Source organism: Hyperolius riggenbachi, chromosome 2 (genome assembly GCF_040937935.1).
Source record: "Hyperolius riggenbachi isolate aHypRig1 chromosome 2, aHypRig1.pri, whole genome shotgun sequence".
In the NCBI taxonomy this organism is placed as follows: domain Eukaryota; kingdom Metazoa; phylum Chordata; class Amphibia; order Anura; family Hyperoliidae; genus Hyperolius; species Hyperolius riggenbachi.
Genome location: NC_090647.1, coordinates 547,891,008 through 547,914,841, shown reverse-complemented (window position 1 = coordinate 547,914,841; position 23,834 = coordinate 547,891,008). Strand labels below are relative to the sequence as shown.

General features: G+C 47.6%; 16 pseudogenes; all 16 read right to left on the bottom strand.

Moving 5' to 3' along the window:
• Positions 1–65: 65 nt before the first annotated feature.
• Positions 66–184, bottom strand: LOC137551183 (5S ribosomal RNA; annotated as a pseudogene).
• An 81-nt stretch (positions 185–265) lies between these two features.
• Positions 266–384, bottom strand: LOC137551501 (5S ribosomal RNA; annotated as a pseudogene).
• Positions 385–466: 82 nt separating this feature from the next.
• On the bottom strand, positions 467–585 carry LOC137550762 (5S ribosomal RNA; annotated as a pseudogene).
• Positions 586–666: 81 nt separating this feature from the next.
• LOC137553400 (5S ribosomal RNA) lies at positions 667–785 on the bottom strand (annotated as a pseudogene).
• Positions 786–867: 82 nt separating this feature from the next.
• Positions 868–986, bottom strand: LOC137559374 (5S ribosomal RNA; annotated as a pseudogene).
• Positions 987–1,067: 81 nt separating this feature from the next.
• Positions 1,068–1,186, bottom strand: LOC137552050 (5S ribosomal RNA; annotated as a pseudogene).
• Positions 1,187–1,267: 81 nt separating this feature from the next.
• Positions 1,268–1,386, bottom strand: LOC137547815 (5S ribosomal RNA; annotated as a pseudogene).
• An 81-nt stretch (positions 1,387–1,467) lies between these two features.
• LOC137551500 (5S ribosomal RNA) lies at positions 1,468–1,586 on the bottom strand (annotated as a pseudogene).
• An 82-nt stretch (positions 1,587–1,668) lies between these two features.
• Positions 1,669–1,787, bottom strand: LOC137550621 (5S ribosomal RNA; annotated as a pseudogene).
• An 81-nt stretch (positions 1,788–1,868) lies between these two features.
• LOC137553399 (5S ribosomal RNA) lies at positions 1,869–1,987 on the bottom strand (annotated as a pseudogene).
• Positions 1,988–2,069: 82 nt separating this feature from the next.
• Positions 2,070–2,188, bottom strand: LOC137553499 (5S ribosomal RNA; annotated as a pseudogene).
• Positions 2,189–2,269: 81 nt separating this feature from the next.
• LOC137551437 (5S ribosomal RNA) lies at positions 2,270–2,388 on the bottom strand (annotated as a pseudogene).
• Positions 2,389–2,870: 482 nt separating this feature from the next.
• On the bottom strand, positions 2,871–2,989 carry LOC137551839 (5S ribosomal RNA; annotated as a pseudogene).
• A 281-nt stretch (positions 2,990–3,270) lies between these two features.
• LOC137554623 (5S ribosomal RNA) lies at positions 3,271–3,389 on the bottom strand (annotated as a pseudogene).
• Positions 3,390–3,471: 82 nt separating this feature from the next.
• On the bottom strand, positions 3,472–3,590 carry LOC137554410 (5S ribosomal RNA; annotated as a pseudogene).
• An 82-nt stretch (positions 3,591–3,672) lies between these two features.
• LOC137552479 (5S ribosomal RNA) lies at positions 3,673–3,791 on the bottom strand (annotated as a pseudogene).
• Positions 3,792–23,834: the final 20,043 nt, after the last annotated feature.

Sequence of the window (23,834 nt, the reverse complement as noted above, 5' to 3'; positions counted from 1 at the left end):
TTCCTGCGCCTTGAAGGTGAGGCTTCCCACGTGCTCATAGCCATTGGACCGCAAACCCAAAAAAAAGCCTGCAGCACCTGGGGTTCACAGCCAGTCTCCCACGCAGCTACTAACCAGGCCTGAAGCCGCTTATCTTCCACGATCTGACGAGAGCGGGCGCTTTCAGCTTAGTTTGGCCGCAGGCGAAATCCAAGGCGCCGCTCCAGCGCCTTGAAGGTGAGGCTTCCCACGTGCTCATAGCCATTGTGCTGCAAACCCAAAAAAAAGCCTGCAGCACCTGGGGTTCACAGCTGGTCTCCCACGCAGCTACTAATCAGGCCTGATGCCACTTAGCTTCCGCGATCTGACGAGAGCGGGCACTTTTGGCTTAGTGTGGCTGCAGGAACAGTCCAAGGCGCCGTTCCTGCGCCTTGAAGGTGAGGCTTCCCACATGCTCATAGCCATTGGACCGCAAACCCCCCATCAAAGCCTGCAGCACCTGGGGTTCACAGCCACTCTCCCACGCAGCTACTAATCAGGCCTGAAGCCGCTTAGCTTCCGCGATCTGACGAGAGCGGGCGCTTTCGGCTTAGTGTGGCCGCAGGCGAAATCCAAGGCGCTGTTCCTGCGCCTTGAAGGTGAGGCTTCCCACGTGCTCATAGCCATTGGACCGCAAAACCAAAAAAAAGCCTGCAGCACCTGGGGTTCACAGCTGGTCTCCCACGCAGCTACTAACCAGGCCTGAAACCACTTGGCTTCCACGATCTGACGAAAGCGGGCGCTTTTGGCTTAGTGTGTCCGCAGGCAAAATCCAAGGCGCCGCTCCTGCGCCTTGAAGGTGAGGCTTCCCACCTGCTCATAGCCATTGGACCGCAAACTCCAAAAAAAAGCCTGCAGCACCCGGGGTTCACAGCCAGTCTCCCAAGCAGCTACTAACCAGGCCTGAAGCCGCTTAGCTTCCGCGATCTGACGAGAGCGGGCGCTTTCGGCTTAGTGTGGCCGCAGGCGAAATCCAAGGCGCTGTTCCTGCGCCTTGAAGGTGAGGCTTCCCACGTGCTCATAGCCATTGGACCGCAAACCCAAAAAAAAGCCTGCAGCACCTGGGGTTCACAGCCAGTCTCCCACGCAGCTACTAACCAGGCCTGACGCCGCTTAGCTTCCACGATCTGACGAGAGCGGGCGCTTTCGGCTTAGTTTGGCCACAGGCGAAATCCAAGGCGCCGTTCCAGCGCCTTGAAGGTGAGGCTTCCCACGTGCTCATAGCCATTGTGCTGCAAACCCAAAAAAAAGCCTGCAGCACCTGGGGTTCACAGCCGGTCTCCCACACAGCTACTAACCAGGCCTGAAGCCGCTTAGCTTCCACGATCTGACGAGAGAGGGCGCTTTCGGCTTAGTTTGGCCGCAGGCGAAATACAAGGCGCCGTTCCAGCGCCTTGAAGGTGAGGCTTCCCACGTGCTCATAGCCATTGTGCTGCAAACCCAAAAAAAAGCCTGCAGCACCTGGGGTTCACAGCTGGTCTCCCACGCAGCTACTAATCAGGCCTGATGCCACTTAGCTTCCGCGATCTGACGAGAGCGGGCACTTTTGGCTTAGTGTGGCTGCAGGAACAGTCCAAGGCGCCGTTCCTGCGCCTTGAAGGTGAGGCTTCCCACATGCTCATAGCCATTGGACCGCAAACCCCCCATAAAAGCCTGCAGCACCTGGGGTTCACAGCTACTCTCCCACGCAGCTACTAATCAGGCCTGAAGCCGCTTAGCTTCCGCGATCTGACGAGAGCGGGCGCTTTCGGCTTAGTGTGGCCGCAGGCGAAATCCAAGGCGCTGTTCCTGCGCCTTGAAGGTGAGGCTTCCCACGTGCTCATAGCCATTGGACCGCAAAACCAAAAAAAAGCCTGCAGCACCTGGGGTTCACAGCTGGTCTCCCACGCAGCTACTAACCAGGCCTGAAACCACTTGGCTTCCACGATCTGACGAAAGCGGGCGCTTTTGGCTTAGTGTGTCCGCAGGCAAAATCCAAGGCGCCGCTCCTGCGCCTTGAAGGTGAGGCTTCCCACCTGCTCATAGCCATTGGACCGCAAACTCCAAAAAAAAGCCTGCAGCACCCGGGGTTCACAGCCAGTCTCCCAAGCAGCTACTAACCAGGCATGAAGCCGCTTAGCTTCCGCAATCTGACGAGAGCGGGCACTTTCGGCTTAGTTTGGCCGCAGGCGAAATCCAAGGCGCCGTTCCTGCGCCTTGAAGGTGAGGCTTCCCACGTGCTCATAGCCATTGGACCGCAAACCCAAAGAAATGCCTGCAGCACCTGGGGTTCACAGCCGGTCTCCCACGCAGCTACTAACCAGGCCTGAAGCCGCTTAGCTTCCACGATCTGACGAGTGCGGGCGCTTTAGGCTTAGTGTGGCTGCAGACAAAATCCAAAGCGCCGTTCCTGCGCCTTGAAGGTGAGGCTTCCCACGTGCTCATAGCCATTGGACTGCAAACCCAAAGAAATGTCTGCAGCACCTGGGGTTCACAGCTGATTTCCTACGCAGCTACTAACCAGGCCTGAAGCCGCTTAGCTTCCACAATCTGACGAGCGCGGGCACTTTCGGCTTAGTGTGGCCACAGGCAAAATCCAAGTCACCATTCCTGCACCTTGAGGGTGAGGCTTCCCACGTGCTCATAGCCATTGGACCGCAAACCCAAAAAAAAGCCTGCAGCACCTGGGGTTCACAGCCGGTCTCCGGCGCAGCTATTAACCAGGCCTGAACCAGCTCAGCTTCCACGATCTGACGAGAGCAGGCCCTTTCGGCTTAGTGTGGCCGCAGGCAAAATCCTAAGCACCGTTCCTGCGCCTTGAAGGTGAGGCTTCCCACGTGCTCATAGCCATTGGACCGCAAACCCCCCAAAAAAGCCTGCAGCACCTGGAGTTCACAGCCAGTCTCCCACGCAGCTACTAACCAGGCCTGAAGCCATTTAGCTTCCGCGATCTGACGAGAGCGGGCGCTTTCGGCTTAGTGTGGCCACAGCCAAAATCCAAGGCGCCGTTCCTGCGCCTTGAAGGTGAGGCTTCCCACGTGCTCATAGCCATTGGACCGCAAACCCAAAAAAAAGCCTGCAGCACCTGGGGTTCACAGCCAGTCTCCCACAAAGCTACTAACCAGGCCTGATGCCACTTAGCTTCCACAATCTGACGAGCGCGGGCACTTTCGGCTTAGTGTGGCCACAGGCAAAATCCAAGTCGCCATTCCTGCACCTTGAGGGTGTGGCTTCCCACGTGCTCATAGCCATTGGACCGCAAACCCAAAAAAAAGCCTGCAGCACCTGGGGTTCACAGCCGGTTTCCGACGCAGCTATTAACCAGGCCTGAAGCCGCTTAGCTTCCACAATCTGACGAGAGCGGGCGCTGTCGGCTTAGTGTGGCCGCAGGGGAAATCCAAGGCGCCGTTCCTGCGCCTTGAAGGTGAGGCTTCCCACGTGCTCATAGCCATTGGACCGCAAACCCCCCAAAAAAGCCTGCAGCACCTGGGGTTCACAGCCAGTCTCACACACAGCTACTAACCAGGCCTGAAGCCGCTTAGCTTCCACAATCTGACGAGAGCGGGCGCTGTCGGCTTAGTGTGGCCGCAGGGGAAATCCAAGGCGCCGTTCCTGCGCCTTGAAGGTGAGGCTTCCCACGTGCTCATAGCCATTGGACCGCAAACCCCCCCAAAAAGTCTGCAGCACCTGGGGTTCACAGCCAGTCTCCCACACAGCTACTAACCAGGCCTGAAGCCGCTTAGCTTCCACAATCTGACGAGAGCGGGCGCTTTCGGCTTAGTGTGGCCGCAGGCAAAATCCAAGTCGCCGTTCCTGCGCCTTGAGGGTGAGGCTTCCCACGTGCTCATAGCCATTGGACCGCAAACCTCCAAAAAAGCCTGAAGCACCTGGGCCCCACCCAGCATGCGCACACAATATGCCACTAATAGCCAGCCTGTGTCACCCCCATCCAGAATGCGTACACACAATATGCCACTAATAGGCAACCTGTGTCACCCCCACCCAGAATGCGTACACACAATATGCCACTAATAGGCAGCCTGTGTCACCCCCACCCAGCATGCACACACAATATGCCACTAATAGGCAGCCTGTGTCACCCCCACCCAGCATGCACACACAATATGCCACTAATAGGCAGCCTTTGTCATCCCCACCCAGCATGCGCACACAATATGTCACTAATAGGCAGCCTGTGTCACCCCCACCCAGCATGCGCACACACAATATGTCACTAATAGGCAACCTGTGTCACCCCCACCCAGCATGCGCACATACAATATGCCACTAATAGGCAGCCTGTGTCACCCCCACCCAGCATGCGCACACACAATATGCCACTAACAGGCAGCCTGTTTCACCCCCACCCAGCATGCATTTACAATATGCCACTAATAGGCAGCCTGTGTCACCCCCACCCAGCATGCGCACACACAATATGCCACTAATAGGCAGCCTGTTTCACCCCCACCCAGCATGCATTTACAATATGCCACTAATAGGCAGCCTGTGTCACCCCCACCCAGCATGCGCACACACAATATGCCATTAATAGGCAACCTGTGTCAGCTCCACCGAGCTGCGCCCACACAATATGCCACCAATAGGCAGCCTGTGTAACCCCCACCCAGCATGCGTACACACAATATGCCACTAATAGGCAGCCTGTGTCACCCCCATCCAGCATGCGCACACACAATATGCCACTAATAGGCAGCCTGTGTCACCCCCACCCAGCATGCGTATTGCTTAAAAAGGAAATAAACATGGCAGCCTCAATATACCTCTCTCTCCAGTTGTCCTTTAAAGGGACCACTATTGCGAAAGTTGTAAATTTAAAATATATGTCAACACATACAAATAAGAAGTACGTTTCTCCCAAATAAAATAATCCTTTTCAGGGAGCGTCTTTATAAAGGCCATGCTGAGAATCCCTATGAGGATATGGACTAATGGTCCAAATCCTGTCAGTTCTGTCAGATTTCTGCTACTAACTGTAAGTGACAGCAACATAGTAGAAAAGTCATTTATAGCTCATTTTACTCTGGGAGAAACGTGCTTTTTATTTATGTATTTACATGCATTTTAAATTTTCAAATTGTTTTGCGATAATGGTCCTTTAAGAAGAATCAGAGGATAGCTATCATGTTCCATCTACCTGTTGGGCCTGTGTGTGAAGAGGAATGTGCAGTGTGTGTGGATCCACAGACCGAAGATGAGTGAAATTTATATTTTTCTGAGCTACATAATAATTGTGGGACTGACAGTGGAAGGTGACTGCAAGGGGTAATGAGCAGCAGCTGCTGACAGTTTGCGGCCATATTGTGTGTGTGCCGGGTTCGGTTGGGCCTTACTATCGAATGACTCGCTTCACCCTCAAGGGATTATGGGACTGGTCAGTGGACAGCATAGGAACAGTGCTAGAAGGTTTATTTACACAGGATGTTGCTGATATTGTATTGTGGAGTGCCAACCTAAAAAGGAAAGCTGTAACCTGCCATAAAAAAGTAAGATACTCACCTCAGAAGAGGGAAGATTCTGGATCCCTAATAGCCTTCCCGTTCCTCTGTGTCCCCTCGTTCCACTGCAGGGGCCCTTGTTCAAATATCCCGCCGGCTGCTTCTTCAGTTCTTCTAGTATGGAGCTGCTCATCTTTGGAAGTACCTGGAGACCCGAGTACTTCAGTGGCCCTCCGAGGGTACCCAAAGGCTTCGTCCACATGTAAGTTGAAAACTGGAACAGGGGGTGGCGGCAGTGGAACATGTCGGCGCTATATAAATACTAATGCCTTACAATTATGCCCTGCCTCTACCCAGCAGTTAACTTGTTTTGATGATTAAACCCCCTATTGTATTGTGATTACCTAGCTAGACTGTCATTAGCTTAGACTTCAGTATTCCCCACACTCAGATTATACACACGCTTTCTCACAGCCCCCTCCAATGTAACTGTCTCCTGGTATTTACATATGCAAAAATTAACATTCTCACAGTACGGCCACACGGGGAGCGCCGCACACAAGTTCAATGGACATTCTCACAGTACAGCCACAAGGGGGAGCTCCGCACACAAGTTCAATGGACATTTTCCCAGTAACGTCCACAAGGGGGAGCTCCTCGCACAATGCTGCCGGCTTACATACCGTTCCTGGATACTCCGTGGGATGCTCCTAGTCTCGTCCTCCTCGGCTGTGTAGAGCAGAGACACACCGACCTCCTCCAGCCTTTTGTCGCTCGAGCGCTGCTTCTGTTGTCCGCTGAGGTCGTGTTTCCGTCTCGCAGGTGATGTAGATGCCTTGCACTGGTGACGTGGAGCTGTGCGATTAAGCACACCTTGCCAGTGCTGTATATACTATACTGTAATATATATGTTATATCTATTAATACAAGATTAATTCTAGGCACAGCATATACTGTCAGGCTGTATAATAGTAAGCACAGCTTTAATACAAGGTTTTCACACTGGTTTCTTCAACTAGATGTTCAAGCATTACTGTACTTGTATGCCAGCCTTGCAACACATAGCTGTCTGTTGCAGCATTTCATAGCTCCAAACTATCCCTGTTTTGGAGGGACAGTACCTCTTTGAGGACCGTGTCCCTCTTTCTTCCTCATTTGGCCCTCTTTCATGACTGATGTATACATCTATGTAATCATATGTATATTTCTTATTTTCAAATGTTAATATGAAGGAAAATGAACCAGGATAGAAAGTACCAGTGTGGTTTAAATTATAAAATAACATATTTTTATTTTGAAATCTTTATGGTATGCGCGACTAGGGGGGTGCCTAGGGCGTGATCAAGGGTGTGGCAGGAGTGTGGCTTAAATGTCCCTATTTCTTATCTCAAAAAGTTGGAAAGTATGGCCAGGGCCGGTTCTAGGGGCTGGTTAGAATTTTGGGGGCACCTACACAGGTGTCCATTTAAATATCTGAATGGTTGCCTATGGCAGCGCCCAAATGTCCTATTTCAGAGTCTCCCACATAGGTAGCCAGAGAGCCCTGTTTATGTGGCAAGAGAGGGCCCCGAATACACAGCACAGCAGAGGGTGAACTAAAGTGAACCTTAACTGTATGAAAGACAAAAAAAAGTGCATTTACCATCCCCCTGCAGCTGCCCTGTACTCATCCTCCAGCGCCCCGCAGCACCCTACTTTCATTCTAATGAGAGCCTCTAGTCCGCTCGCCTCCTAATCGCGCTCTCATGGATGGGAGCAGTCTGCGAATTTGCAGTACTAAAAAATCTCTACTGCACATAGATGGGAGCGCTATTGAGGAGACGCACATGCGCAGTGGCCAGTCAGTCTGGAAGAGGATCGCTAAGGGGGACTGGAGGGCAGCTTAGTGACAGCATGGGCACAGGGCAGCTGCAGGGGGCTGGTAGAAGCCCCAGGTAAGTTAAACCTGTTTTTTTTTTTTTTTTACTTAATAAGGTTCCCTTTAACTCACCTCCCCAGGTTAGCAACCAGCTGCACACAAGCATATGACTGTAGGCGGAGCTTACGGCCATTGGAGACGAGGCTTATCGTGGACTAGTGGGGGGCTGTGGTTCGATTTAGAGGCGGAGCTTTGCAGGGCTCCGGAGTGGCTTTGTAAGGGGACATTGGGCTCTATTCTCAAAGACTTCCCGCATGCGGTAAAGTACATGCGGGAAGTTTGCGACCAAAATACCGTCAAGTTGAAATTCTCAAAATGTTCTGCATGTTTTTTCCGCATGCGGAAAAAGTGCGGTAAAAGTGCGGGATTCATGCGGAAAAATTTCCGCAAAAGTCGGTATTTTCCGCAATAAAAAATCAATTCTCAAAATTGTTCAGGCGCATCATTTCGTCGTTATTTACTGATTTTTTTTATCACCTACAAATAGTAGGTGATATATTCCGCATCCCATTGACTTTAATGACGTGTGGTGGCTTAAGGGCTGTGCTTGCTGGACTTTAATTTTTTTTTTCTAAACACTTTTTCATGCGACCTTTTTATCGCATGATTCCCGCATGAATAATGGCTGTTTCCGCATCTTTTTTCCCGCATGCGGAAAACATGCGGAAAATATTAGTGAATGTGGAAAAAATGCGGAGTTTACCGCTGGCGGAAATATAGCGGTAACATTTTGCGGTGTTTTTGCCTGTTAGTGAATAGAGCCCATTGTGGTCAATGACCGCTGCTCAGGGTAAAGTCCCCCTCAGGATAAAGACCCTGACCATGTATATTTGCTACCAAAAGGAATTCCAGGAAGTTTTTTTTAAGTAATCGATCAGCCCAGGATGGGTGCCATAAACCTATTTCTGTTATAAGAAATCTTATTCTATCGCCTCCATCCTACCTCACTGTGTAATTCCTGCTACCGGCCGCTAGGGGGAGCTCCGGGATATAACTGCTTGTTCCTTCCTGGAGCTTCTGCCGGAGAATGTCGTGGCTGAGAGCTCCTGGCTATCGGGGATACAGAGAGAGAGAGAGGCCGCACGTCTGCCTCCGATGCTGTCGCCGCTCCGTCTGAGGAGGATGAGTGCCGGGGTGACGTCATAGCAGCTATTGTGACGCGCGTGTGCAGGTGGGCAGCTCGTGCACCGCTGAGGATGGCACCTGCAGTGACACGTGACCACGCCCCTCTGCTATTGCTGTGCCATGCTAGTGGATGGAGGTGACGTCATAGCAGCTATTGTGACGCATGTGTGCAGCTCGTGCACCGCTGAGGATGGCACCTGCAGTGACACGTGACCACGCCCCTCTGCTATTGCTGTGCCATGCTAGTGGATGGAGGTCAGGCATTATGTGCAACAGGGAAAGGTGAGGGAGCGTGCTGCACTGTATATACTGCTGTACATGCATCATGCAGTTATATACTCAGTGATGTGCTTATGCCTATCCATACTCAAGCTTGGTACACACATTCAATTTTGATTGGCCAATCATCGGCCAATTGTATCACTGCCATGTCGTATGAGAGGCTTACTTGCACAAACTGGTCTTAGTATTTAAAGTCTGTTCACCCTCACTCTACATTGAGGTGGTACAAGTGGCTAGCAATTGGCCAATCAATGTTGGATGTGTGTATGCACCCTAAGTTACTTTCCCTCTATCTGCAATGCTGGGGTTATGTGATATACACAGGGCCTGGCTGTCTAGAGTACTCTGGCCCGCCCCTTAGAATGTGGCTGCTCCTCCCCTCCTTAGTGCTGTCAGACTGGGCAGCTCCGCCCTGATCTCCCAGCAATACAGCAGAAGCTGTCACCTTGTTAGCCACAGCTTGGCACTGAAACACTGGCCCGCCCTTCAATATGTCACTGCCCCGCCCCTCCTCAATGCTGCTGGTGCACCCAGAAAAGCATATAGTAAAATATCTGTAGATTTAAGGCCTGTACACACTGATAATCACCAAACACAGTGTGATGCAATTTTGCTGAGGCCATCTGTTGCTGGTTTCATGACTGTTAAATTATATTTGCATTTTTTCATGCGTTTTTTTAAGGGCAGGGCTTAAAAAGCACACCGGTCACTGCGATTACGTTTTCTTAAAAACGCATTGAAACACTGTGTACAGGTCATCACAATTTTCACAATTTTTTTTAAAGGCCTTGTGATTTTAAAAACGCAGTGCAACGCATCCAGTGTGTACAGACCCTTACCGACATTCTACTATTGCAGTGAAAATGACGATAATAAAATGTCAGTAATAAACACCAATATTTTATTAAAGCTAAACATAACCCTATTCTTACACTGAACACTCCCACTGTCCATGCCTATCCCTAACTTCCCTGTCCCACGGCTAACCTTAACCACCCACCCCACTTGGCCAGCTTTAACCAGCCACCTCCCTCCCCCAGCTAGGAGCGCTGTAAAAACATCACTGGGGATTTTGGCACAGCTGGCACCAAATAGGAATTTCGACTATAGCTGCGCTTAGACAGTAATTTGGGTGCCATCAAAAGGCGCCCAAATTACTTTGAGGGACAACTGAAGTGAGAGGGATATGGAGGCTGCCATATTAAACAATACAAGTTGCCTGACAGCACTGCTGACCTATTTGGCTGCTGTAGTGTCTGAATAACACCAGAAACCAGCATGCAGCTGAACTTGTCAGACCTGACAAAATGTCAGAAACACCTGATCTGCTGCATGATTGTTCAGGGGCTATGGCTGAAAGTATTAAAGGCATAGGATAAGCAGGGCAGCCAGGCAACTGGAATTGTTTTTAAGGAAATAAATCTGGCATCCTCCATATCCCTCTCGCTACAATTGCCCTTTAAAAACAGCGTAATTTGGCCGCCAGCAATAGCTGGCAGCTGATTTACAGCTTTGCCCATTATCCATTGCGACCTGGAGGAGGAATAGTAAATAACGCCGCCAGAACTTTTGCAGGAGCAGGGTGAGCCACTCTTCGGCTTTACCCTGCGCCCAAGTCTCCCAGTGGCTTAATTATAGGCATATCCCCAGCTAACCTTAAAGGAAAACTAATATCGAAAAAAAAGTTTTACTTACCTGGGACTTCTGCCGCCCCCCTGCAGCCTTCCTGTGCCATCTCTGTACGATCCTCCGGTCCCTTGCTGTGGCTGTTTTGTTATCGCAAGTCCAGGGCCTCTGCGCAGCCCGGGCAGCTCACGTCCTTGTTCGCGTTTCCCTCACCTGGAGCGTCCTGCGCAGGCGCAGTACAAGGTTTTCTCATACTGCTCCTACGCAGGATGTTCCCAGGGACGGGGTTGGCTGAAGCCCCAGGTAAATGAAACTTTTTTTTTTTTTTTTTAATATTACAGGTTTCCTTTGACCTTATGCCCCTCCCCCACCAGTCACTGCAGGGCCGGGCCGAGGCAGAGGTGAGAGAGAGGCTTCAGCCTCAGGGCGCAGTATAGGAGGGGACGCACAACTCACTCACCTATCATTCCCCTATTGGCTATCATTCATGAACAGGCTGTCGGTAAACAGAATCAGTGCGGGAAAACACCGCTGGCGGATTTTTAGACTTCTGGGTGGGCATTCATAAAAAAGTATCCATGTGCGGAAGCAGTGCGGAGATTCACCGAACTAGGCTGGCGGTAGGCAGGCGGTAGGCTTGCGGAGACACGGAAGCTGCCGAGTTGATACATTTCTCCGTGTTCCGCTCTGCTGTAGCTGCCTGGGAGGTCTGTGTGTCTCCATTCACTTGCATTGGTATCGCCACATCAGAGGGAGCGGAACTTCCCGACCTCACACCGCTTGCGGTGATCTTTATAAATGAACATTTTGCTACATTTGTACCGATAATCACCGCACAAGGCAGTGATTTATCACTCTGCTCGGTAGTGTCATTTTTCCATGCGGAAAGAGCCTTTATGAATGCTGACTTTGCCGAGTGGTCGGTAAAGTCAGCTGTTTTAAGCATTTCCGCATGCGGAAATGCTTTATGAATGATAGCCATTGTGTTTGAAGCAAAAAGAAATACGAAAAGGGGATACATGGCAGTGACTGCAAGCCAGATAACGTGAGTAGGGTGTTGGAGGGGTTGGGGGCGCTGGGGCGCCTCTTAGTCTAATAGCAATCAGTGTGTGATGGCTGAGGTGGGAGGGATGGAGGGGCGCACTTTGGTGTCTCAGCCTTGGGTGCTGGAGGACCTTGTCCCGGCTCTGAGGCCTGGTGCACACCAAAACCCGCTAGCAGATCCGCAAAATGCTAGCAGATTTTGAAACGCTTTTTCTTCTTTTTCTGTAGCGTTTCAGCTAGCATTTTGCGGTTTTGTGAAGCGTTTTTGGTGTAGTAGATTTCATGTATTGTTACAGTAAAGCTGTTACTGAACAGCTACTGTAACAAAAACGCCTGCAAAACCGCTCTGAACTGGCGTTTTTCAGAGCGGTTTGCGGTTTTCCTATACTTAACATTGAGGCAGAAACGCATCCGCAATCCAAAAAATGCCTCACCCCGGGAGTATGCTTTTCTGCAAAACGCCTCCTGCTCTGGTGTGAACCACCCTATTGAGATACATTGACCAAGCGGATCCGCAGCCGCAAGCGGCTGCAGAAACGCTGAAAAAGCCGCTCGGTGTGCACCAGCCCTTAGTCACTGAAAAAAAAATACAATTTTGGGGCGCCAACATAGGTGCCTATTTAAATATCTAAATGGCAGCGCCCAAATTTCCTGTTTTAGAGTCTCCCATATAGGTAGCCAGAGAGCCCTGTATATGTGGCAAGAGAGGGCCCCCGAATTCAGTGCACAGCGGAGGGGTGAATAAAAGAGAACCTTAACTGTATGAAAAAAAAGAGAGTAACTTCCCTGGGACTTCAAACAGCCCCCTGCAGCCACCCTGTGCCTGCGCTGGGACAAACCCATTCTCTGGTCCGCCGCAGCAACCTACTTTAATTTTAATGAGCGCCTCAGTTCCACTCGCCAGGACCGAGGCAGAGGCGAGAGAGGCTCCAGCCTCAGGGTGCAGTGTAGGAGGAGGTGCACATCTCACTCAGCTATCATTCCCCTATTGTGTTTGAAGCATAGGAAAAGGGGATACATAGCAGTGACTGCAAACCAGATAACTGGAGATTAAGGTGTTGGTGGGGGCCCTGGGGCGCCTCTTACTCTAATTGCAATCAGTGTGGGACAGCTGGGATAGGAGGGATGGGGGGGGGGGGGGCACACTTTGGTGTCTCAGCCTTGGGTGCTGGAGGACCTTTTCCTGGCTCTAAAACCCAGCAAGGCATTTTACATATTCATCGCCAGGCTGTTGCTATTGGCAAAACGGGCACAATATGATTTATGGATCAAAATGTGCTTAGTGGAAAAGGGCCCTAATTAGATGTTCTCCCCTTCAGCTGTTTTATTATGTTCTTTTTGTGGCAGAGTACTTTGGTTAATCCAATTGGCTGAAAGTAAAAAACATTTTGGCCAATAGGATTGTAAGCCGGCCCACCACGGCAAGGTAGGCTCTTTTAGGGCGGGTTGGGGTATTGGAGTGAAAGAGGTATAGGGGATGGCGGTTTGGAAAATGATGAGGGGGATAGGTGGTCATAATGGGTACCCCCCTTACACCCTCAAGTGAAAAGTCCGGGAACACGCCGACCACCTGAGAAGGAATTGGGATCCAGTTGGTTCCACCTTAGCCATGGTTCAACCCTGAAAAATTAAATTTTTCAAACAAAATGTGTCTAGTAAAAAAGTGCCCTAATTAGTTGATCACTCTCTAAGGCCTAGTGCACCCCAAAAACCAATAGCAGATCCGCAAAATGCTAGCAGATTTTGAAACGCTTTTTCTTATTTTTCTGTAGCGTTTCAGCTAGCATTTTGCGGTTTTGTGAAGCGTTTTTGGTGTAGTAGATTTCAGATATTGTTACAGTAAAGCTGTTACTGAACAGCTACTGTAACAAAAAACGCCTGGCAAACCGCTCTGATGTGCCGTTTTTCAGAGCGGTTTGCGTTTTTCCTATACTTAACATTGAGGCAGAAACGCATCCGCAATCCAAAATCTGCAGCAGCCCGGGAGTATGCGTTTCTGCAAAACGCCTCCCGCTCTGGTGTGCACCAGCCCATTGAAATACATTACCCTTGCGGATCCGCACCCGCAAGCAGATCGCAAACCGCAGCAGAACCGCTCTGGTGTGCACTAGGCCTAAGATATTTTATTATACTAGCCGACCCGCGTTGTAGCATACGCCGCATCTATCTATCTAATAGAGTACGTGCCTCAACCTTGAGGCCTGGAACCCACTACAAAACACTATTGCTAATCGCAATCGCTAGCGTTTTGTATGAGCAGTTTGTAAGCGATTTCATGAGCGTTTTAGGGAGCGATTTTAGAAAGTGTAATCAATTTGCCGGCGCTTGTGTAGCAATTAGCGTTTTAAAGTCCGATTGGTCTTTTCAATTATTTTTAATTTTGTTACAGTGTACATTACCTTAAAACGCTAGCAAAATCGGTCAAAGAGTTCACCTCCTGACTTGCGTCAGGCAGCGAATTTAAAAACCGCTCTAGAAAAGCCCTTAGAAAATCGCTTTTACCAAAAAGTGGAGCACAGGGAGGGGGGGAAAAAACTGTCGCACAAAACGTTTGCGATTACGATTTTAGATGTGAACGAGGCCTAATACTGGCGAACTCTAGACTTGGCATATGAGATTCTAAGTTTTGAGTTAATGCAAATGATATGCAAATTAATGTAGCTTGAAACTGAACCTATTAAAATGGAAAGTATGCTTCTGCCTTTGATGGGTCCAGTTCCAAGCTGCATACATTTACATAAGATGTGTCCTGAGATCTGATCGAATATCAAGTGAGACAAGGTGGTGAACGATTGATATCAGGAAAATGTCGATATTTTACCACATCTGGCTAGTGTGTATCTTTACAAAGATCACATGGCCGTGCTTCGGTGATGGCGACTATCCTTGATGTTCAATGATATGCAAATTTTTCAAGCTGAGGCAAAATGTGAATGATTTTAGGCAGTTTGGAACTGAGCCAATCCGATGCAGCTGCTGCCAATTTAGTTTGTACCAGTTTTAAGCTGCATCCAAATTGCATCCAATTTTGCATTTAGGGCAAGTTCACACCAGAGCCCACTTCTGGCGTTTTAACGCAAAGTCTATACTTTGCGTTAACCAAGGTAAAAGGAAAGTCCATAGACTTTCCTTTTACCTTTCACACCCGACGCTGCGTTTCGATACGTTGCGGTACGACGCATCCCGGCGCATTTTATCGTCGGGAATCGCCGTTTCCCCTTCGGGGTAATTAACTACTACCGCCGCTACTCAGCGTCGCACCGGAGTTTCCCGACGACACGCCGAACCGCGTGCAGGAGCCGTTCTCCTGCACGCTTTTGGTGTGTAACAGGCCTTAGGGCAAGTTCACACCAAATTGCTAATTGTAATCGCAAACGCCTAGCAATTGTTGCGGCGATTTGCAGTAGCAATTCCCAGCATGTGTCTAGCGATCTGCTATTATTTGCTCTGTTGATTTTACAGTTTTCCTATTTTTTACATTGAGGCGTAATTGTCTCCAAAATGCTGCAGGACTTGCGCTAGGGAAAAAGTCACATCACTGTAATGATGCCCATACATGGTACAATAAAAACGTTACATTTTCCGTTTTTATTCAACTAAAACGATCTAATGAAAGTCAAAAAGAATCTTTTTTTTTTTGGATTAAGAAAAACGAATGACTATCCCGTTTGTTTTCTTCCAATAAAAATCTGATAGGACATGTTGGAAAAATCTTTATATTCAATCTAACAGAATAATTGAAAGAAATGAATCGAAAAAAAATCAAATATTGTACGATGTATTGGCACCTTAATGCAAACGAGCCCATAGAAAGACATTACCCAAGCGCTTTTCGAAACTACTGCTTTTGAAAGCGCTTCTGAGCGCTTTTTAAAACACCAGCGCTTTCAAAAGCGATTGGCTGATGTTTCTTAATGGGATGGATCCATAGATCACAGAGCGATGTAATTTTCTCCCAAATTCAGGTCCTGCTGCATTTGGGCCTTTTTCCACTACACAGCTGATTCGCAAAATCGCTAGTGATTTTTAAATCGATAGGGTTGTTGCTTTATCATAGAAATCATGAGAGGTATTTTCGGTACTTATCCGTTAGCCGGGCGCATCCGGTAGGTGGCTCTAATTACTATTCCCCCTCCAGGCCGACATGGATAGTAGGGAAAGATGTAACTCTGGTGGTGTTTTGTCGCCACCTAGAGGATGCGCCCGGCTAACGGATAAGTACCGTATTTTCCACTATAGTGATTTGATTTGGGAATCACAAATCACAATCGCTTTCTGGAGCGATTTTTAGAGTGATAATGCAATGCAAATGAAAAATTGCAATCGCATAACAGAATGAATGAAAAATCACAATCGCCGGCATTTGTGATTGCGATTGCTAGTGGAAAAGGGCCCTTTCCACTAGCAATCGCTAACTTTCGTGCTAAATGCTAGTGATTGCGTTTCAGCAAAGTCCAAAATTCCCCTGCAATTTCCTGGCGATTGCGATCACGCTTTTGCTATGCAATGCAATGCATAGCAAAATCGAGGCGCGATCGCGCTTCAGTAAAAAACAAATTGCGGTAGTGGTAATTACCTACCGCGATCCCTATGTTAAACAAACTGTAGCGATTTAAAAATCACTAGCAGTTTGCGATTTAGCATTGCAATCGCCGCTTGTGGAAAAGGGCCCTTTTATTTCTGAGGCGATTCAGCCTCAATCTATATATATAAAATCGGATGTATGTGTGTGTGTGTGTGTGTGTGTGTATGTGTGTGTGTGTGTGTGTATGTGCCGCGATCACGCGAAAACGGCTTGACCGATTTGAACGAAACTTGGTATACAGATCCCTTACTACCTGGGATGATATGTTCTGGGGGTCTCGCAGCCCCCCTGCACACCTGGGCGGAGCTACAAACAGCAAATCAGATTCCACCCATTCAAGTCAATGGAAAAAATGTAAAAGGCTGCCATTCTCACAGTAATCAAGCCAGAGTCCCCACACATGTCACAGTTGGTCACTTGGGGACCGAGGTTACAAATCCAGGAAAAGTGGGCGGAGCATAAAACAGCCAATCAAATTTCAGCCATTCATTTTAAATGGGAAAATGTAAACTGCAGCCATTCTTAGACTGTTAATCACAGAGTTCTCAAACTTGACACAGTTGGTCACTGGGTGAATGTGATTAAGATTCAAGAAAATGGGTGGAGCCTACAACAGCCAATCAAAATTCACCTGTTGATTTTCAAGGGGAATATTTAAACTGCTGCTATTCTTACACTTTTAATGGCAGAGGCTTCAAACTTGCTACAGTCGGTCATTGGGTGACTGGGGTCCAAATTCACTAAAGGGGCGGGGCCACATACAGCCAATCAGTTTTCCTTGGTGGACAAACTGCTTCCATTCACACATTTTTGATGCCAGGGACCTGACAGGTCACAAACTTGGTCATTGAGTGACTGTGTGTCAAGGTTACAAAAAGTGGGCAGAGCCAAAACAACTTTTACTGTGAAAATATAAACTGCAGCCATTCTTACACCGTTAATGGCAGGGTTCTCAAACTTTACACAGTTGGTCATTGGGTGACAGATTAAGATTTTGGAAGGTGGGTGGAGCCTACAACAGCCAATAAAAATTCACCTTTTGATTTTCAAAGTGAATATTTCATCTGCTACCATTCTCTTCTACTGGTAAACGCAGATGCCTCAAACCTGGTACAGTTGGTCACTGGGTGACTAGGGTCCAAATTCAGGAAGGGGGCGGAGCCACAAACAGCCAGATTTGTTTATTTTTCAATGGGAATATACAAAGTATTGATACCAAGGACCCCAAAGCTGATAAACTTCATAATTGAGTGACTGTATGTCAAGGTTAGAAAAAGTGGGCGGGGCCAACAACCTAATTTTTTACATTGCAGGGTTCCCAAACATTACACAATTGGCCACTGGGTAACTGGGATGAATATTCAGAAATGTGGGTGGAGCCTACAACAGCCAATCAAAATTCACCTATTGATTTTCAAGGGGAATATTCACATTGCTACCATTCTTACACTGTTAGTGGCAGAGGCCTCAAACTTGATACAGTCAATCATTGGGTGACTGGGGTCCAAATTCACTAAAGGGGTAGAGCCACAAACAGCCAATCAGATTTGTTAGATTTATTTCAGCCATTCTGTTATTGGCAGGGTTCTCAAACGTGACACAGTGGCCTCTGGGTGACTGGGACTAATATTCAGAAAAGTGGGTGGAGCCTACAGCAGCCAATCAAAATTCACCTTTTGATTTTCAAGGGGAATATTTACATTGCTGCCATTCATGCACTCTTAATGGCAGAGGCCTAACATCTGCTACAGTCAGTCACTGGGAGACTGGGATTTAAATTCTGAAGGGAGCGGGCCAAAAACAGCCAATCAGATTTGTTTAATTTCAATGGTAAAATGCAACTTATTGATGCCAAACACCCCAAAGCTCATAAACTTGGTCATTAAGTGACTGTATGTCAAGATTAGAAATAGTGGGTGGAGCCAAAAACAACTAACTTTTTGAATGGGAAAATGTAAACTGCAGCTTTTCTTACACTGTTAATGGCAGGGTTCTCAAACTTCACACAGTTGGTCACTGGGTGACTAGGATTAATATTCGGAAAAGTAGGTGGCGCCTACAAGAGCCAATCAAAATTCACCTATTGATTTTCAAGGGGAATATTGAAACTGCAGCCATTCTCACACTGTTAATAGCAGAGGCCTCAAACCTGCTACAGTCGGTCGTTAAGTGTTTGGGGTTCAAATTCAGTAAAGGGGCGGAGCCAAAAACAGCCAGATTTCTTTGCTGGATAAACTGCTTCCATTAGCACAATTTTGATGCCAGGAACCCAAAAGCTCACAAACTTGGTCATTGAGTAGTGACTGCGTGTCAAGGTTACAAAAAGTGGGTGGAGTTAAAAACAGATTTTTCTGGGAAATTGTATACTGCAGCCCTTCTTCACTGTTAATGGCAGGGTTCTCAAACTTAGCATAGCTGGTTACTGGGTGACTGGTATTAATATTCAGAAAAGTGGGTGGAGCCTAAAAATGCCAATCAAAAATCACATGTCACTTTTCAAGGAGAATATTAAAATTGCTGCCATTCTTGAACTGTTAATGGCACAAGCCTCAAACCTGGTACAGTCGATCATTGGGTCACTGAGGTTCAAATTCAGAAAAGGGGACAGAGCCACAAACAGTGAATCAGATTTGTTTCATTTCATGGGAAAATACAAATTATTGATGCCAAGGACCCCAAAACTCACAAACTTGGGCATTGATTAGTGACTTTGTGTCCAGGTTACAAAAAGTGGGCGGTGCCAAAAACAAATTTCACTGGGAAAGTGTAAACTGCAGCCCTTCTTACACTGTTTATTTCAGGGTTCCCAATGTTTGCCCAGATGATCACTGAGTGACTGAGATTAATATTCAGGGGAAGTGGGTGGAGCCTATAATGGCCAATCAAAATTCACCTGTTGATTTTCAAGTGGAATATTTTAATTGCTGCCATTTTTACACTGTTAATAGCATATGCCTCAAACCTGCTACAGTTGGTCATTGGGTGACTGGGGTTCAAATGCTGGAGAGGGGTGGAGCCACAAACAGCCTGATTTGTTTAATTTCTATGGGAATATACAAATTATTGATGCCAAGGACCCCAAAGCTCACAAACTTGGTCATTGAGTGTTTGTGTGTTAGGGTTAGAAAATGGGCGGAGCCAAAACCAGTCAAATACATACCCGGGCAACGCCGCGTCATCAGTGGGTGGAGACAAATACAAATTTCACTGGGAAAATGTAAACTGCATCCATTCTGTTAATGGCAGGGTTTTTAAACTTTGCACAGTTGGTCACTGGGTGACTGGGATTAATATTCAGAAAAGTGGGTGGAGCCTACAAAAGTGAATCAAACTTCACCTGTTGCTTTTCAAGGGGAATATTTAATTGCTACCATTCTTGAACTGTTAATGGCACAGGCCTCAAACCTGGTACAGTTGGTTATTGGGTGACTGGGGTTCAAATTCAGAAAAGGGGGTGGAGCCACACACAGCCAATCACATTTGTTTCATTTCAATGCAGATTATTGATACCAAAGACCGCAAAGCTCACAAACTTGGTCAGTGAGTAATTGTGTGTTAGGGTTAGAAAAAGTAGGCGGAGCCAACACCAGCCAAATACATACACGGGCAACGCCGGGCAATCAGCTATGTTAACTATAGGAAAGTGGAAAAAGCACTAGAATAGAGCGATTTTCCAAGCGTTTTTGTGACACAACCAGTACACTAGCAGTTGTACTGTAACCCCCCTAAAAAAAGCTACACAAAAACGCTCCAAAAATCACCAGTTATAAATAGAAAATCGCTAGGCACATGCCTAGAATCGCCTTGAAAAATCTCTCCCAAAAGCACTGAGCGTTTGCGAGTATGCTAGCGCTTTTAGGTGTTCACCAACTCTAACTCAGAAAATCAGCATCTCCTTGATCCAGGATCTTTATATAAATTATTTTTAAGGAGGGTCTTTGAAAGTTATAAAGGCCATGCTGAGAATCCCCCATGAAGAGATGGACTAGACCAAAACCTATTGGTTCCGTCAGATTGTTACTACCTACTGTAAGTGACACCAAGATGGGAGAAAAGTAATTTAAGGCTCATTTTAATTGGGGTGAAACACTGCTTATTTGTATGTGTTTACATGTATTTTACATTTTTTAATTTTCCGCGATAGTGGTTCTTTAAGAACCACAAAGAAATTATTTTTAAAATCCTTAAAGGGACACTTAAGTCAAACAAAAAAAATGAGTTTTACTCACCTGGGGCTTCCAATAGCCCCCCTGCAGCTGTCCGGTGCCCTCGCCGTCTCCCTCCGATCCTCCTGGCCCCGCCAGCAGCCACTTCCTGTTTCAGTGACAGGAGCTGACAGGCTGGGGACGCGAGTGATTCTTCGCGTTCCTGGCCCCAATAGCGCCATCAATGCTACTATAGCATATATCATATACCATATAGCAGCATAGAGGGTGCTAATGTGTCTGGGAACGTGAAGAATCACTCGCATCCCCAGCCTGTCAGCTCCTGTCACCGAAACAGGAAGTAGCTGCCGGCGGGGCCAGGGGGATCGGAGGGAGACGGCGAGGGCACCGGACAGCTGCAGGGGGCTATTGGAAGCCCTGGGTGAGTAAAACTCATTTTTTTGTTTGACTTAAGTGTCCCTTTAAGTGAAAGTAAAAACTGCTTCCTGGAGGTCTTCTTTAGTTTTGTGGACTGAGTGATGTACCTCGGGACAGGAAGAAGTAAAAAACACATTAAAATTGATGACTTGGGCCACAGAACTGATCATGCATTTTTTTTTAAGTGAGGCCTGGAACCCACTGCAAAACGCTATCGCTAATCGCAAGCGCCAGCATTTTGTAGGAGCAGTTTGTCAGCGGTTTCATGAGCGTTTTAGGAAGTGATTTTACAAAGTGCATCAATTTGCCTGCGATTGTGTAGCGATTAGCGATTAGCATTTTAAAGCCTGATTGGTCCTTTTAATTAATTTTAATTTTGTTGCAGTGTGTGGTAACGTTAAAACGCTAGCAAAATCGCGCCATGCAGGTTTTGATGAGCGGTTACGCCAGGGTTTATATACTTTACACTGAAGCGCTAACGCTCCCAAAATGCTCCATGTCCTGCGTTTGCGATCTGAGGAATCGCAAGCGCTCCAGTGGAAGTTACCCCATCCATTTACATTAGCTGAGCATTTTGGCTAAACGCTAGCGTTCTGTAACGCTCCAAAAATGCTCTCAAAATCGCACTTGTGGGTTCCAGCCCTGAGAGTCTTTTGGTTAATCCAGTTGGCAAAAATGAAACCTTTGGCCAACAGGATTGTAAGCCCGCCCACCAGCGACAAGGTAGACTCTCTTCGGGCGGGGCCTACACTACACTATGCTGGCCTACTCTAATTGGTGCTAGTCACCCTGAAAGCTATTCTAGTGTTGGGGTGCATGTGTGATATGTAACACCTAATCTAATCCTACATCTCCTGCTCCTAAGTGGTGCTGCTCACCAATATGCCCTGTTCAAGTGTTTGGTGTGTGTGTGTGTGTGTGTGTGTGTGGGGAGGTCTAATCTTATCCTAATCTCATCTCTGTGGTTAGCACTATGCTACAGTCCATGGGATGAGGTGTTGGTCTGGGTATGTCATTCTAAAGTGAGTGTGTGTCTGTCACAGTGTGTATGTCTGGGACTGGGTATCAGTCAGTATGAGTCAGTTAAGGTAAGTTAGTCTGGGGTAAAAGCTGTCATTGTATGTCAGTCAGTGTATGTGTGATTTATAGGGTGGTCATATATTACTTTGGTTTCCTCTTATTTGACTGGGGTACTGCTCATCCGTCCTCCGTAAAGCGGTAGCCCCCTCATTCCCCACTTTACAGTTGTACGAATGCACAGACCTGATGAGCAGCGAAGAGGACCGTATGACCACCTAAGACTATGCGACAAGGACAACCTAAAACTCTGTAAGTGCCCTAGGGTCCCCTGGAGTTCAGCGGCAGTCTAGCTCATGTAAATCCTCAGTGTAAGTTGAGGAAGAATAGACTACTCACTCACAACAACTTTCACACAAGCTGTTTATATCAGAAATATATAAACAAAAGGAGTGGTCATAAATTACTTTGGTTTCCTCCTGCTCCCTGGGTGTCCACACAGAGAAGAACAAGCTAGTCTTGACTCCCCTTGCTTTCACTCAGTTAGACCGGGGTACTGCTCATCTGTCCTCCGTAAAGCGGTATCCCCCTCATTCCCCACTTTACAGTTGTACGAATGCACAGACTGGACAAGCAGCGAAGAGGACCACATGACCCCCTAAGAGTGGAAAACAAAGACAACATGAACTCTTCTACTTGCCTTAGAGGCCCCAGAGTTCAGCAACAGGTTTTCTTTGCTCATTCTCTCTAACAGGCTAGTTCATTTTAATGATCCCCATTGTAAGATGAGGAAGAATGGGCTGCCTACACTAAGCAAATAATAGTAGTTCCAGCCAAACAAATAAACTGTATCAGAAATGCGTTAATAGAAGGAGAGATGGAGCATAAATGTCAGTCGGAAGCTAGCTATAATTTGTTATCCAACCAACAAAAACCAATCTACTTGTGATGATCGCTGCTGCAGCAGCTGTTGCTGGAAGTAGTAGTGCTGCAGCTCAGGCAGTTCTGATCTATTTCCATGCAAGCTGCATAGCTTTGTCTGTCTTTCCCTGCTGTCAGCTTGTGACTGATTATCATTCACCTGTGTGGGAATCTGCATGTCTGCTCCCATTGGATGACCTCAGTATAAAGATCTGCTTCCTGCAGGGTTTCCTTGGGTTTTCATAGCTTCAGTTTAAGCCCGTCTTGCTGTCGCTTCAGCCCCCGATCGTGTTTCTTGTTCTAAAGATACCTTGCTGGTTTTGCATCATATATTGGTTCATTGCCAATATATATGCATACCAGCACGTTTATTATTTTCCTTGTATTCGTGTTACGTTGATACATCAGTGTCGCTGATATATACGTACACGAACTGTTTATTTCCTGTGTTCAGTTAGTCAGTTTTCCAGCACGTTTTGGTAGTTTGCGCGTACCGTGAGCACCCGTGCTGAGCTAGTTATCCTGTTCCTGGTCCTGTTTGTGGATTGCGTTCATCTCTGCGAAGAGATAACGAATCCTTCTGAATCCTGTTCCCTGTATTACTCCAGTCCTAGTCAGCGTTCCTGCTTATGTCATATATCGGTTCATTGCCGATATATACATATGTTAGTCAGACGTTACAAATAGTTTCATTGATAGCTGTAATTGTAATACGCTAGGAAAACATACTTATTGTATATTTATCTGTGTTACGTTCATCTATCTTGATCCTGCTGTTTCCTGACTGTCCTGTCCTGTCTTTGTGAGGCACGCCATCGCCGCAGCGCATTGGCTGCCTCATTCCAGTCTGTCTGGTTTTGGACGCTTGCTGTCGCTAAGTAGCCGCTAGCTAGCAAGCGTTCATTCTGTCTACCTGTCCTGATCTCCTCAGTTCTGGTTTGTGCGCTCAGCGCTACTTTGCGCTGAGACGTTATAACGATAGCATTGTTTGTGGCTGTCAGATCTGCACCGGCTCTGTGCGCCACAATCTCCTATTGGAGTCAGTCTTCCCCTCCACTATACTAGGGATAGCCTGTTTCCTGGTGCTAGTGTGTGTACCTCCTCCACGCCAGCTCATGCGTTGCATGCTGACTGTGGAGAATACACCACCAAGCCTTACATTATGAAAACCCCATTACCAATCCCCATTGTGGGGGGGGGGGGGGATTCCCAGAAAGTATGACACAGTTAATTATGGTTCCTGTTCCTTTAAGAAATTTGAAGAGCTTAACCCTGAA